Below are 14,085 nucleotides of genomic sequence, written 5' to 3' on the forward strand. Positions count from 1 at the left end.
TATACTGTCGCCAATAAACGCACATATAAATGAAATAAAGTAATTCCGTGAGAGTCAATAAGGTAATGTTCTTGGAATAAAATTTTGCCAACCATAAGTCCCTGTAGACCCTTGTTTGAAACAGTTCTGCCCTCGTGCCATCCTTGATCGTCCTCACCTTCCACCCAGTCATCCCCTGATAATATTTAAGAAATTCCTCACTTCTAATCTGGTATCACTTTTCTTCCCTACATCCCTCCCCGGTGAGTCCAACATCACTCCTTCAAGCACACTGCTATCTGTAACCTGAAAAACAACCTACACCTTATCATTCCCTCAGGCAAAGGCTCCATGGCAGTGTTCATGAATCGTAATGACTGTGTTGCTGAGGGCCTCTGCGAACTTTCCAGCACTTCGCATACAAACCTTACAACCATGATCCCACACCAGAAATCTGTCATGACCTGAAGCCACTCCTCAAGGCCTTAGGCCCATCCCAAAATTTCACACCTCAGGCCGTCTCCCTCTCACACCAGCAGCCCCTCGCAGTCCACCTTTTAACTACTCTCCAAACTCCACAAACCCAATCCCACAGGTCTCCCCATTGGTCATCCCATTGTGGCTCGGTACAGTGCTTCCAGCAAACGAACCTCGGCCTTTGTTGACCAACATCTCCAAACTACTGTCCATAATGTCTCATCCTATGTTAAAGGCACTGCTCACTTCCTTCAATGCCTCTCTGCAGTTCCTAACCCATTGCCAACACTCACATCCCCCATGCCAACATTCCCTTGATACAAAACCCACCACCGCTTCCCTAATCTTCCTAGGCAACCATCTCCTAACACAAAATTATTTCACTTCTGAAGGCCAAATCTACAAACAGATCTGTTGTATTGTCATAGTATTCACAAGTTAACATCGTATGTAAACTTACACTATGTGATCAAAAGTATCCGCACTTTTCATATTAGGTGCATTATGCTGCCACCTACTGCCAGGTACTCCATATCAGCGACCTCAGTAGTCATTAGACATTGCGAGAGAGCAGAATGGGGTGCTCCGCGCAACTCAGGGACTTCAAGCATGGTCAGGTGATTCGATGTCACTTGTATCACATGTCTGTACACGAGATTGCCACACTCCTAAACACCCCTTGGTTCGCTGTTTCCGATGGGACAGTGAAATGGAAACATGAAGGGACACGTACAGCACAAAAGCGTACAGGCCAACCTTGTCTGTTGACTGACAGAGACTGCCGACAGTTGAAGATGGTCGTAATGTGTAATAGGCAGACATCTATCCAGACCATCACACAGTAATTCCAAACTGCATCAGGATAAACTGCAACTATGACAGTTAGGGAGGTGAGAAAACTTGGATTTCATAAGCCATACATTGCACCAGTAAATGCCAAATGACACCTCGCTTGGTGTAAGGAGCGTTAAGATTGCACGAACTTGTAAGTCATTTTCAGCCAGGTCTTCAGATTCTTTTGATCATGTAGTGTATTTATGAGCCATCAGGAGGAATCCTTCGTATCCAGTCAACACGTAAAACACCTTTTCTGTTTTATTAATTGATAACACTTTCATGGTCTGGATTCAAGGCAAGGAAACTCTTCGATTTTTCCTACATAACCTCAACATCTATTCCCAAATCCACTTCACCTTGTCATTCCCAACATGTCGTGCCATATTCCTAGCTGTCAGTCTTCACCTTTCAGATGGCTTCATAAATATGTCCATATCAAATGCACCAACCTCCACTGGTACCTCCACTTTGACAGCTCTCACCCATTCCATATCAAAGTCTTTTCCTTACATTCACCCAAGGATGCCACATGTGCAGTGGAAAGCAGGAGTTGTCAGAATATACTGGTAATCTTACCAGAGCCTTTACTGATTGGAGTATCCCGTCCAGTTCATTTATAAACAAATCTCCCTTGCCATCTGCTCCTCTGACTCTGGTAAACCTGTTAACCAGTACTCTTCTGATTTCCCAGTACCACCCTGACCTTGAAAAGATCAACCACATGCTTCACCAGGGCTTAGATTACCTCTCATACTACCTTGAGTCAAAAACCTACCCACTTTCCTCAAAGTAGTATTCTGCCACCCGCAACGCACAAGCACACATGCACGTGCACGACCACACCTCACGCACACACGACCACCAAATCCAGCATCTGGGGCCAGAATACATCACCACTTGGGATGCAAGCAACAATCTGGAGGGGCTGGGGAAGAGGAAGGGATAGTAGGTACAGGTGAGGAGACATGAATGCTGTCTGGGGGAATGTGCAGGGACTAGACTGCCAACAGATGCAGTGTCATGAGGTTGTGGAGCAGGGAGGTGGGGAAGAAAGGAACGAATAAGGAGTTGGCAAAGGGCTGCAAATAAACAGGGTGGAGATGAGGATGGGGAGGAGATGTTAGGAAAGAGTGGGTAGAAACTATTGGGTGGGGGGTGTGGTGACAATATGTTACCATAGGTTGAGGCTGGGATAATTATGGGAGTGAAGAATGTGTTATAAGGATAACTCCCATCTGCACTGATCAGAAAAGCTGATGGTGGAGGGAAGGCTCGAGATGGCTCAGGTAGTGAAGCAGCCATTGAAATCCAGTGCGTTACGTTCAGCTCATGTTGCACCACAGGGTGATCAACATTGCTCTTGGCCGCAGTTTGGCAGTCGCCGTTCATCCTGGTGGACACCTGGTTGGCAGTTACACAAATATAAAAAGTTGTGCAATGATTGCAGCAGAGCCAGTAAATGACATGACTGCTTTCACAGGTGGCTCGGTCCCTGATGGTGTAGGCTATAGCTGCAAAAGGACTGGAACAGGAATTGCTGGGTGGGTGGATTGGGCAGGTTTTGCGCTTGGGTCTTCCACAGAGATATGATCCTTGTGGCAAGGGATTGGGTTGGGAGTGGCATGGGGATGGACTAGTATGTTGTAGACGTTTGGTGGGCAATGGAACACTACTTTATGAGGGGGTGGGTAATATCTCCGGTAGGATGTCCCTCATTTCAGGGCACAATGCTAGGTAATCAAAGGCCTGGCAAAGGACGTGATCCAGTCGTTCCAGTCCAGGGTGGCACTGGGTGATGAAGCGGACACTCCATTGTGGCTGGTTCTTGGGGGCAGCGGGAGAATTGATGTTGTGAGGGGAAGTGGCAGAGGTGGTCTGTTTGTTGACTAGGTGTGGGGGATAGTACCTGTCTGTGAAGGCCTTGGTGAGACCCTCAGCATACTGAGCAAGAGAGTTTTTGTCACTACAGATACGTCGCCCCTGGATATCCAGGCTATATGGGAGGGATTTTTGTTGTGAAAGGGATGACAACTGTCAAAATGCAGGTACGGTTGGTGGCTGGTGGGTTTAATGTACACAGAAGAGCAGATGGACCCATCAGAGAGGAGGTGGTCAACATCTAGGAAGGTGGCACACTGAGCTGAGGAGGACCATATGAAGCGGATGGGAGAGAAGGTGTTGAGGTTCTGAAGGAATGAAGTTAGGGTGTCTTGGCCCTTGCCCACAATCTAGCCTCCCACATCAAATACACCAACCATTTCCTTCATAGACTCTCCACCACACTAACCTCTTTACTTCGTGGATCGTTACCCATCACTGTTGATGCCACCTCCCTGTACACCAACATCCCTTATGCCCATGGTCTTACCACTATTGTACACTACCTTTATCAATGTCCTTCAGTCACCAAACCCACTGCCTCATTCCTCATACACCTTACTAACTTTATTCTAACCCACAACTATCTCTCATTTGAAGGGAAGGTATATAAACAAATCCGTGGCACAGCCATGGGCATCCATGTGGGACCCTCCTATGCCAACCTTTTTATATGCCATCTAGAGGAGACCTTTCTAGCCTCCCAAAACACCAAACCCTTAGTGAGGTTCAGGTGAACTGATGATATCTTCATGATCTGGACCCTATCTTTGTTCCTTCACAACCTCAGTATCATCTCTCTCTCATCTGCTTCACATGGTCCTCCTCAACCCATCGTGCCACTTTCCTACATGATGACCTTTGCCTCTGTTGGCTCCATCCCCACCTCTGTCCACATTAAATTCACCAACACCAACAGTACCTGCATTTTGACAGTTGTCAACCCTTTCAAACCAAAAATCCCTCCCATACAGCCTGGCTACCCGGGGACAGCATATGTGCAGTGACAAAAAGCTCCTGTACTCAGTATGCTGAGTGTCTTACCAAAGCCTTCACAGATGGGTACTATGCCCCAGACCTAGTTAGCAAACAGACCTCCCCTGCCATTTCCCCCTCACAACCTCAACCCTCCCACCATCCCCAAAAACCAGCCACAAAGGAGTGCCCCCTTCATCACCCAATACCGCCATGGACTAGAACATCTGAACCACATCCTTCGCCAGGTCTTTGCCTATCATCATTCCCTGAAATGAGGGATGTCCTACCCAAGATTCTTCCCATCCCTCCTAAAGCAGTGTTCTGTTGCCCACCCAAACTCCACAACATCCTAGTCCATCCCTATGCCACTCCCAACCCAACCCCTTGCCACAAGGATCATATCCCTGTGAAGGTCCCAGGTGCAAAACCTGCCCAATCCACTCAACCAGCAATTCCTGTTCCAATCTTGTCCAGGTTTATCCTACCCCAGCAGGGGCTGAGCCACCTGTGAAAGCAGTCATGTCATTTACCAGCTCTGCTGCAATCATAGCAAAACTTTTTGTACTGATATGAGTACCAACCAGCTGTCCGACAGGATAACGGCCACTGCCATACTGTGGTCAAGAGCAAAGTAGATCACCCTGTGGTGCAACATGAGCTGAACATAAAACACTGGATTTCAATGGCTGCTTCACTGCCCGAGCCATCTGGATCCATCTCTTCACCATCAGCTTTTCTGAGCAGCACAGATGGGAGTTATCCTTACAACACATTCTCTGCTCCCATAATCATCCCGACCTCAACCTAACTGGCCTGAGATGCTGGAATCGTGTGCTGAGGTGTGTGTGTGTGTGTGTGTGTGTGTGTGTGTGTGTGTGTGTGTGTGTGTGTGTGTGTGTGTGCACAAACATATTGTTGTTTGATCATTGAACAGACTCCTGTGTGGACAATGTAGTAATAAACATTCCTGGCATAGAGAAACAGCTGAAGGAGTTGAAAACAAATAAGTAACAAGGTCTAGGTGAAATCAGAGTTCGGTTCTTAAACGAATACTGTACAGCATTGGCCCTTTACGTGTCTTGCATTTGTTGCGAATACCTTGCCCAGTCCAAGGCTCAAGCAACTGGAAAACAGTGCAGGTGACTCCTGTGCAGAAGAAGGGGAAAAGAAATAGACCTGCATGAGTACAGACCAATATCCTTAACATCGGTTTGCTGCAGAATCCTTGAACGTATTGCCAGTTAGAATATAATAAATTTTCTTGAGACTATGAAGCTTATGTCCATGAATCAATGTAGTTTTAGAAAGCATTGCTCGTGCGAAACTCTGCTTGCTCTTTTCTCGCATGGCACAGTGTGAACTATGGATGAAGGACAAGCAGATTCCATATTTTGAGATTTCCAGCCTTTGACATGGTGCCCCCTTGCAGGCTATTAAAGAAAGTATGAGCATATGGAATAGGTTCACATATATGTGAGTGGCCTGAAGACTTCTTTAAGTTACTGGCCCCAGTCTGTTGTCCTCGACAACGAATGTTCATCAGATCAGATCAGAGGTATTGTCAGGAGTGCCTCAGGGAAGTGTGATAGGACTCCGTTATTCTCTATATATGTAAATGATCTGGTGGACAGGGCAGGCAGTGATCTGTGGTTTTTTGGTGATGGTGCTGTGGTGTACAGTAAGGTGTCATCATTGAATGACTTGCAGGAGGCTACAAGATGGCTTGGACAACATTTCCAATTAGTGTAATGAATGGCAGCTAGCTTTAAATGTAGAAAGATGTAAGTTAATGCAGATAAGTAGGAAAAACAAACCTGAAATGTACAGATACAGCATTAGTAGTGTCCTGCTTGACACAGTCACATTGTTTAAATGTCTGGCATAATGTTGCAAAGCAATATGAAATGGAACAAGCTTTTGAGGATTGTAGTAGGACAGGCGAATGGTAGAGTTTGGTTTATTGAGAGAATTCTAGGAAAGTGTTGTTCATCTGTAATGGGGACCACATATAGGACAGTAGTGTGACCTATTCTTGAGTACTGCCTGAGAGTTTGGTATCCATTCCAGGTCAAGTTAGAGGAAGACATTGAAACAATTCAGAGACAAGCTGCTAGATTTGTGATTGGTAAGTTTGTATAACATGCAAGTGGTACGGAGATGCTTCGGGAACTCAAATGGGAATCCCTGGAGAGAAGGTGACATTCTTTTTGAGGAAATTTAGTGAACCGGCATTTGAAGCCGACTGCAGGAAGATTCCATGGTTTCCAATGTACATTGTCTAAAAGTAACACAAATATGTGATACAAGAAATTGAGGCTCATATGGGGGCACATAGTCATTTTTCCTTGTTCTATTTGCGATTGGAACAGGGAAGGAAATCATTAGTAGTACAAGTAGTAGTAGTAGTAGTAGTAGTAGTAGTAGTACAGGCTACCCTCTGCCATGCACCATAAGATGAACTGCAAAGTATGAATGTAAATGTAGATGTAGGTGCAGAGATGGTGATGGAGGCATGAATGTTCTTGTATTATCTTTAATATAATCCTGCAAGGAAAAAAATCAAATTTTGTTGTGAAATGTGGCTATGGCTGCCAAAGGGTGAATCATGCTGGAAAGCATATCTGTTGGAATGCCAGCTGTTGATAAATTAAATAGTTACTGTTATTGCCTCAGTACAGGAGAAGTCTTACAGACAACCATGGTTGAAATACCTTTCCCAGCTGGGTGGATCACCTTGCGGCAAACAAGAAGCCAGATTCACTTAATATATGACTTCCTTCATCTGTTGGAGTGTCTGCTTAGTTATTCAGTTAGTTACATGATGTTCCATAGATAATTTGAATGATTCTTTCTTGAAATGAATGAGTCAGTTTACAAGATGTGTGTACACAATTACTATCAACATTAACGAACACACTGTCATTTTATTTACATTCCTGCGGCTGCAGGAAAACAAAGTTTAACTGGCTACCAGTTTTAAGCAGAAATTAGTACCAGGCATGAAGTCTCTGCTGAACCATTGCAGCTGATTCACTTTCAGCAAATTAATGGAGACAAAATGCCCAGTTTTGTGTGTACAATGTACTCTGACACCACACTTCCTTGCAGTGCACTTTGATTGTTCTCCAATAAGAACAATCTAAATCTTAGAGAGATTGTTTGTCATCTAACATGGCTTTTTGCTGTATTTCCTGTAGGTGTCATAAAGTTGTTCTGAAACTTAACAACTATTTCTGAAGCTAAACAGCTGTTTGTAAAACAAAATTCCTTTGCTCCTGAATCCTCTGTGTTGCTGAATTACTCTTGTATTCAATTCCTCACTTATGCTTGTTGTTTAAAGTTTGTCATACATTCTATTGGGTTTAAACTTCGTTGTTGGTGTGGACTTGTGCACACTACACTTTCTAAATTCTTGAAAAATAGTATATCTGCAGAGTCACAAAGCCATACTGAGAGGATATTGTGCCTTAGTGGAACCTTGGAATTGTCAGAGCTGCTCTTCACCTGCCTCTCCCCTCCTCACTCCCCTCTTCTTTCTATCCTTCCTTGATGGCTCAGAATGTGTCCTGTCAAATGATTCCTTCTTTTAGTAAAGTTGTTCCATAAACTACTTCTCTCCTCAGTTCTATTAAGTACTTCCTGATTAGTTATGTGTTCTACCCATCTATTTTTCAGCATCCATGTACAGCATTGCATTTCAAAAGCTTCTATTCCATTCTTATTTCAACTGCTTATGGTCCACATTTCACTTCAGTGCACTCAAGACAAAGACTTTTTGAGAAGACTTCCTAACACCTACTTACATTTATTTTCAGTGTTAACAAGTTCTTCCATTTTCAGATGTTCTCTCTTTGCTGTAGCTGTCTGCATTTTATATCCTCTCTGCTGCAGCCATCATCAGTTATTCAGTTGCCCAAATAACAAAACTCTCCTACTTCTTTTAGTGTCTTGTTTCCTGATTTAATTTCTTCAGCATCACTTGATTTAATTAGATTACATTTCATTAGCTTTGTTTTAATCTTGTTGACACTCATATCACAACCTCTTTTCAAAACACTGTCCATTCCATACAACCCATCTTTCATGTTGTTTGTTGTCTGCCAGAATTACAGTGTCATCAAAAACTCTTATGGGTTGTAATTTCTTCTCCCATAACTTTAATTCCATTTCCAAATTTTTCCTCAGTTTCGTTTACAGCTTGCTCAACATACAAATTGAATAACATTGGGGACAGGTTGCAAAGCTAGTGCTCTCTCTCTCTCTCTCTCTCTCTCTCTCTCTCTCTCTCTCTCTCTCTCCCCCCTCAATATCTACTTTCCTTTTGTGCCCTTTCATTCTTATAACTGCAGTCTGGTTTCTGTACAGGCTCTGTATAACCTTTAGCTGCCTTTATTTTATCCCTACAATCTTTCAAATTTCAGAGAATGTGCTCCAATCAGTATTCTCCAAAGCTTTCTTTAAATCAATGATTGCTGTAAATTTAGATTTTTCCTTTCTCCACTTTATCTTCTAAGATAAGTCATAGGGTCAGTAGTAACTCTTGTGTTTCTACATTTCTTTGGAAACCAGACTGATATTCCCCAAGATTGGCTTCTATCAGTGTTTTCACTGTTCTGTGAGTAATTCATGCCAGTATTTTAAACTGTCAGTTCAGTAGTATTCACCCTTAGCAGCACATTATTCTTGAAATTGGCAGAATTTAATCTTTCCTGTATATTTTGGTCAGCAGTGGAATAATTTTGATGTGGCTGGTTCTTCCAAGAATCTCAATATTTCTAAGGGAATATTAACACCAGGGGCCTTGTTTCAACATGAAATGTTTCAGTACTCTGTCAGATTCTTCTCGCAGTATCAAACCTCTAATCTTGTCTTCATCTACTTCCACTGCCCTTTCTATAATATTGTATTAAAGTTCATTTGCCTTGTGGAGTCCCTATAAAAATGTAGACTTCATCTGATAATTAATATCTTTGGAACAAAAGACATACCATTGCTATTTTGCATGGCACCGTAGTCCGACAGATCTTGGTGCGCGTTTTCCAGCAAATGACAGTGAAGCAATTAATGAAGTGCGATTGTTGTTTGAGCAATGCAAGACCATATTGAAGTGGTACTGGAAGTACAAAAATATGGTGTTTATTGTATTCAGGATACATTTGAAGCCGGCAGTAGTGTTCAGGACGTGCATGAGGAAAGGTCTGTGTGACCAAAAACATGAAGTCCAGCCTCTAGCACTGCTATGTTGAAACACTTTACTAGATCACCCCAAAAATCTGCGAAGCAGAGTGCGCGTGAAAGTGGGGTAGGCTGATCAAGCATGAAACAAATTCTGAAAGCTGCGAAGTGGAAAGTGTACATTCAAAGATCACCATATGCTGTGAACAAGGATGACTGAGATCGAAGGATGGAGTACTGAGAGTGATTTGAAGGTATGTGTTGCAAGGATGAATGGTTTGCAGGGTTGATGATGTGGTCTGACAAAGTGCAATTCAAACTGAATGGTACTGTAAACTGCCACAACTGTGTGTACTGGTCCCCTGAAAATCCTCATGTTCATGTGGACAAACGTGTTAATCTGCTGGCTGTTAATGTGTGGTGTGGTCTGTTGTTATGTAGTTTGATTGGCCCATTCTTCTTCGAAGATACAGTGATTAGTAAGGCATATCTTCATAAACTGCAAGCATTGATCGCAGCATAATAGCCCAGAATATTTTATTAATTGTGGCAATTCCAGTCATGAAAGTTTACATTTTACAAACATCAATTTTATCTTGCCATCCGATAGGTGTTTAGAAAAGAAAGAATTTACCTATGACAAGAAGGCTCTCCACCTCACTACCACAGAGCTGTCAGAGCCTTCTTGGATGAAAATCTACCTCTCTGATGGATAGGTCGAATGTGAGCTGTTGTGTACTCACCATAGGCTCCAGACCTTACACCTATTGACTCCTACCTCTGAGGGACAAGAAACCATTGAGACGTTGAGACATCCCGTGTGACTATCACACTGGCAACTCTGACAGCTGTAGTTCGGTCAACAATTCAGCAGCATCGACGTTGTTTGGCTGCTAATGCCCCCCCCCCCCCCTCCCCATATGCAGGTTTGTAAGGATATAATATTATGAGAAGGAAAGTTGCTACTCACCATATAGCAGAGATACTGAGATGCAGATGGGCACAACATAAGATTTTCACACTTAAAGCTTTTGGCCAATGGCCTTTGTCAACCACACACACACACACACACACACACACACACACACACACACACACGACTGCAGTATCAGGCAACTGAAACCACACTGCGAGCAGCAGCACCAGTGCATGGTGGGAATGGCGACTAGGTGGGGGGAAGGAGGAAGCTGGGGTGGGGAGGGGGAGGGATAGTATGGTGGACAGTGAAGTGCTGCAGGTTGGGTGCTGGGTAGGGGAGCAGTCTGGGGGGGGGGTGCAAATAGCAGAAAAGGAGAGGGGGGGGGGAGAGAGAGAGAGAGAGAGAGAGAGAGAGAGAGAGAGAGAGAGAGAGAGAGAGAGAGAGAGGGGGGGGGGGGGAATAAAAAAATATATTTTTTTGTTGGGCCTATCTGCGTCTCAACATCTCCACTATATGGTGAGTAGCAACTTTACTTCTAATAATACTGTTACATTACATCCCGGATTTTCCGTAGTTTAATTGTAATGATATGTCATTTTGTTCCATTAACTTTGACTATCAAACAGTGTCTACATTTTTCTGGACCCCCCCAGTATATCTTTTCCACCTTTCAGTTTTCCTTTCTTTGCTTGTTACTGGCTTGCCATTTGAGCTCTTTATATTTGTTGCTGTTTCCCTTTTCTCCAAAGGTCTCTCTAATTTTCCTGTAGGTGGTATCTATCCTTTCCCTAGTTATACACATTCTTATCTGAAGTATCTGGACACCACTGTGTAATGTGGAATTGGCCACTAGAAATCACGAGAAGTGGACTTGCCAGTAGAAAAGAAACAGGGTGTATTGTGTTGTCAGTAGCAAATTGGCAACAGTAGAATGGGTTGATCAGGAGAACTCGGTGACTAGAGAACATTACCTGCCGTCATGTGTTCTGCCAACAGTAAAGTGAGGAGGAGGTGGAGTGACAGCATGGGCGTGTTTATCATGGTTAGGGTGCGCTTAAGGAAACACTAAATGTGGAAGGATATGGACACATTTTACAACCTTGTATACTACACACAGCAGAGGAACAGTTCAGAGACAATGAGTGTTAGTACCATCGGGTCAATGCACCCCATCATTAAGCAGCATCTGCAAGGCAATTGTTTCTGGGCAATAACATTCCTGAAATGGACTGGCTTGTCCAGAGTCAGTACCTGAACCCTTGGGAACACCTCTGAGATGAGTTAGAACGTGGACTTTCTCCAGACCGTAGTGTTAAACATGAATCACTGCCTTTTCTGGTTTCAGCTCTTGAGGAAGAATGGACTGCTATTCCTCCACGGACATTTAGACACCTCAGTGGAAGTGTCCCCAGCAGTCAAAGGTCTCATAAAGGTGAAGGGTCTAGACACGACACAATAATGTCCACTGATAGGGGTCTGAGTGCTTTCAGTCAGATACAGTATATGCTTCTGCAGCCTTGTATTTCATGTCTTGCCATTCTTGCTTTGCCATTTTGCCCTTCCTATCAGTTTCATTTTTTAGATGTCTCTACTCCTCTTTGGACACTTCAGTCACTGAATTTGTTATTTTTCTCCTTTCATCAACTAAATTCATTATCTCCTGTGTTGTACAAGGATTTATGCTAGGCTTTGTCTTTTTACCTATTTGAACTTAAGCTGACTTAACTATTTCATCTTTTGAAGCTCCCATTTGTCTCCTGTTGTATTTATTTCCTCTACTTCATTAAAACATTGCATAATTCTCCCTCTGAAACACTCAATAATCTCTGGTTCTTTCAGTTGATTGAGGTCCCATCTCCATCATTTCAATTTTTTGAGTTTTACTGTGCAGTTCATTACCAATAAATTATGGTCAAGAGTCCACCTCTGCCCCTGGAAATATTTTACAGTTTGAAACCTGTTTTGAAATATCTCTCCAACATTATGTAGTCAATCTGAAACTTTCAATTTTTCTCCAGGTCTGTCCATGTGTGCAACCTTCTGTCAGTATTCTTAAACATAGTGTTAACAATGACTGAATTATGCTGTGTGCAAGATTGACAGATGACTTCCTCTTTCACTCCCTTCCCACAGTCCATATTCTCCTACTATTTTCCTTCTCTTCCTCTTTCTACTATAGAATTCCTGTCCTCCATCACAATTAAATTTTTCTCTCCCTTAACTGTCTGAATAATTTCTTTTATGTAATCAAACATTCTTTGTCTCTTCGTGTGCAGAGTTACTTGACATGTAAACTCGTACTACTGTAGTGGCTACTGACTTCATGTCTGTCTTGGGTTGGAAAGTCTCCCCTGACTTGGGGGTTCTGGGTGACTTCTCTGAATGCTACCACTTTTCCTAAACCTCTCCAGTTCCTTTCTCTTCACCCCTCATCATTCCCCTTCAACCCTTCAGCTGGAAGGAGCCACTAGTTCCAAAAGCTTGCATAAGTAAAACCTTTTTTTTTTTTATGTGTGTGTTCTGCCACTCCTTGGTGACTACATCTTTTATCTATCCAGTTACATTATATTGGGTATGATAGTGGTCACTATGCTATTCAAAGAGACTTATCCACATTCCTATTTTCTTATTAGTTATTAAATCTTATCCTGCAGTCACCTCTATTTGATTTTATATGTGTAACTATAGACCGGTTTGTATGCATTTGCATGTTGCATGTTTGGCTCCTTTTCACTGGTTGTTGCATATTTTAACTAAAAATTAGTGACAACGAATATTTTTCCTCTATGTTTACAATATTATAAAAATTTAGACGGGTTTTCTCTAGCTCGCTGTAGTTTTGATGTCTCCTAGAATGACTGCAACCTAAAACTGCGTGCAATAGCTAACCGAGAGGCCACTGCCTAGCAAAATCATTACAGAAGAGGATCGGGAACAGGCACAGTCGATGCTCCTGCACCCATGCCCCCATTTAATCCCCTCTGTTGTCATACCATACACATTGGTAACAATTAAATTAAACTACTTAAGCTTTTAGTCACACATCCGTTGTTTCAGTTTAGCTTTCTATTTACTGGTACACAATTGAATGTGTGTACGGTGTGTAGTGTGTAACATGTTGTGCACCATGCCGCCCGAAAAAAGAAACACCATGACGTGAATAGCTGACCATTCTGGAACATTTACACATGACGGAATTGTTTTATATTGTCGAGTTTGCGAGAAAAACTTTTTATGCAAAAAAATGTTTCAAATAGACCAGCACGTCAAGACAAGTCCTCATATCACAGGAATGCAGAAGAAAGGGTGAGAGCAACTACTACTTCTGACAGCAGCAAGTTGCAGTAGCAGGGATTTGTCCAAAGGTAATTGAAAAAGATGGTTTAACATGGATCTATGTGAAGCATTCATTGCAAGCAATATTCCTCTTCACTAATTTACAAACCCTATCCTCAGAAAACCTTATCCTCAGAGGCTTTGTGCACAAATATTGTTTAAATCAAAATATACCAGATGAATCAACATTATGTAAAACTTAAATACCAATAATTTATGTAAATATTCTGGAAGAAATACGCAATGAACTCACGGACAACATTATCTGGATTTCAGTTGATGAAACTACAGACACTTGTGACAGTTACATCGCAAATTTGTTGGTGTTTTAAAAGAAGAGCCTCCTTGTTCCTATTTAGCGGCCTGCAAAGAGCTTGGCAAAGTAAATCATTCTTCAATTGCCAGATTTGTGAATGAGGGATTGGAAAAATATTTCCAGAATCTTCTGCAGATGAAAGGGTTTTTGTTTTACTTCAGATGCTGCTCCCTATACGATCGAAGGAGGA

General features: G+C 42.7%; 1 protein-coding gene across 3 annotated transcripts in view; it reads left to right on the plus strand.

The window, feature by feature from the left end:
- Nucleotides 1-14,085, plus strand: part of LOC126418610 (sorting nexin-29) — a 197,460-nt gene that overhangs the window by 41,411 nt on the left and 141,964 nt on the right. The window lies entirely within an intron of this gene.

The sequence above is a fragment of the Schistocerca serialis genome, chromosome 1 (genome assembly GCF_023864345.2).
Source record: "Schistocerca serialis cubense isolate TAMUIC-IGC-003099 chromosome 1, iqSchSeri2.2, whole genome shotgun sequence".
NCBI classification, from domain to species: Eukaryota; Metazoa; Arthropoda; class Insecta; order Orthoptera; family Acrididae; genus Schistocerca; species Schistocerca serialis.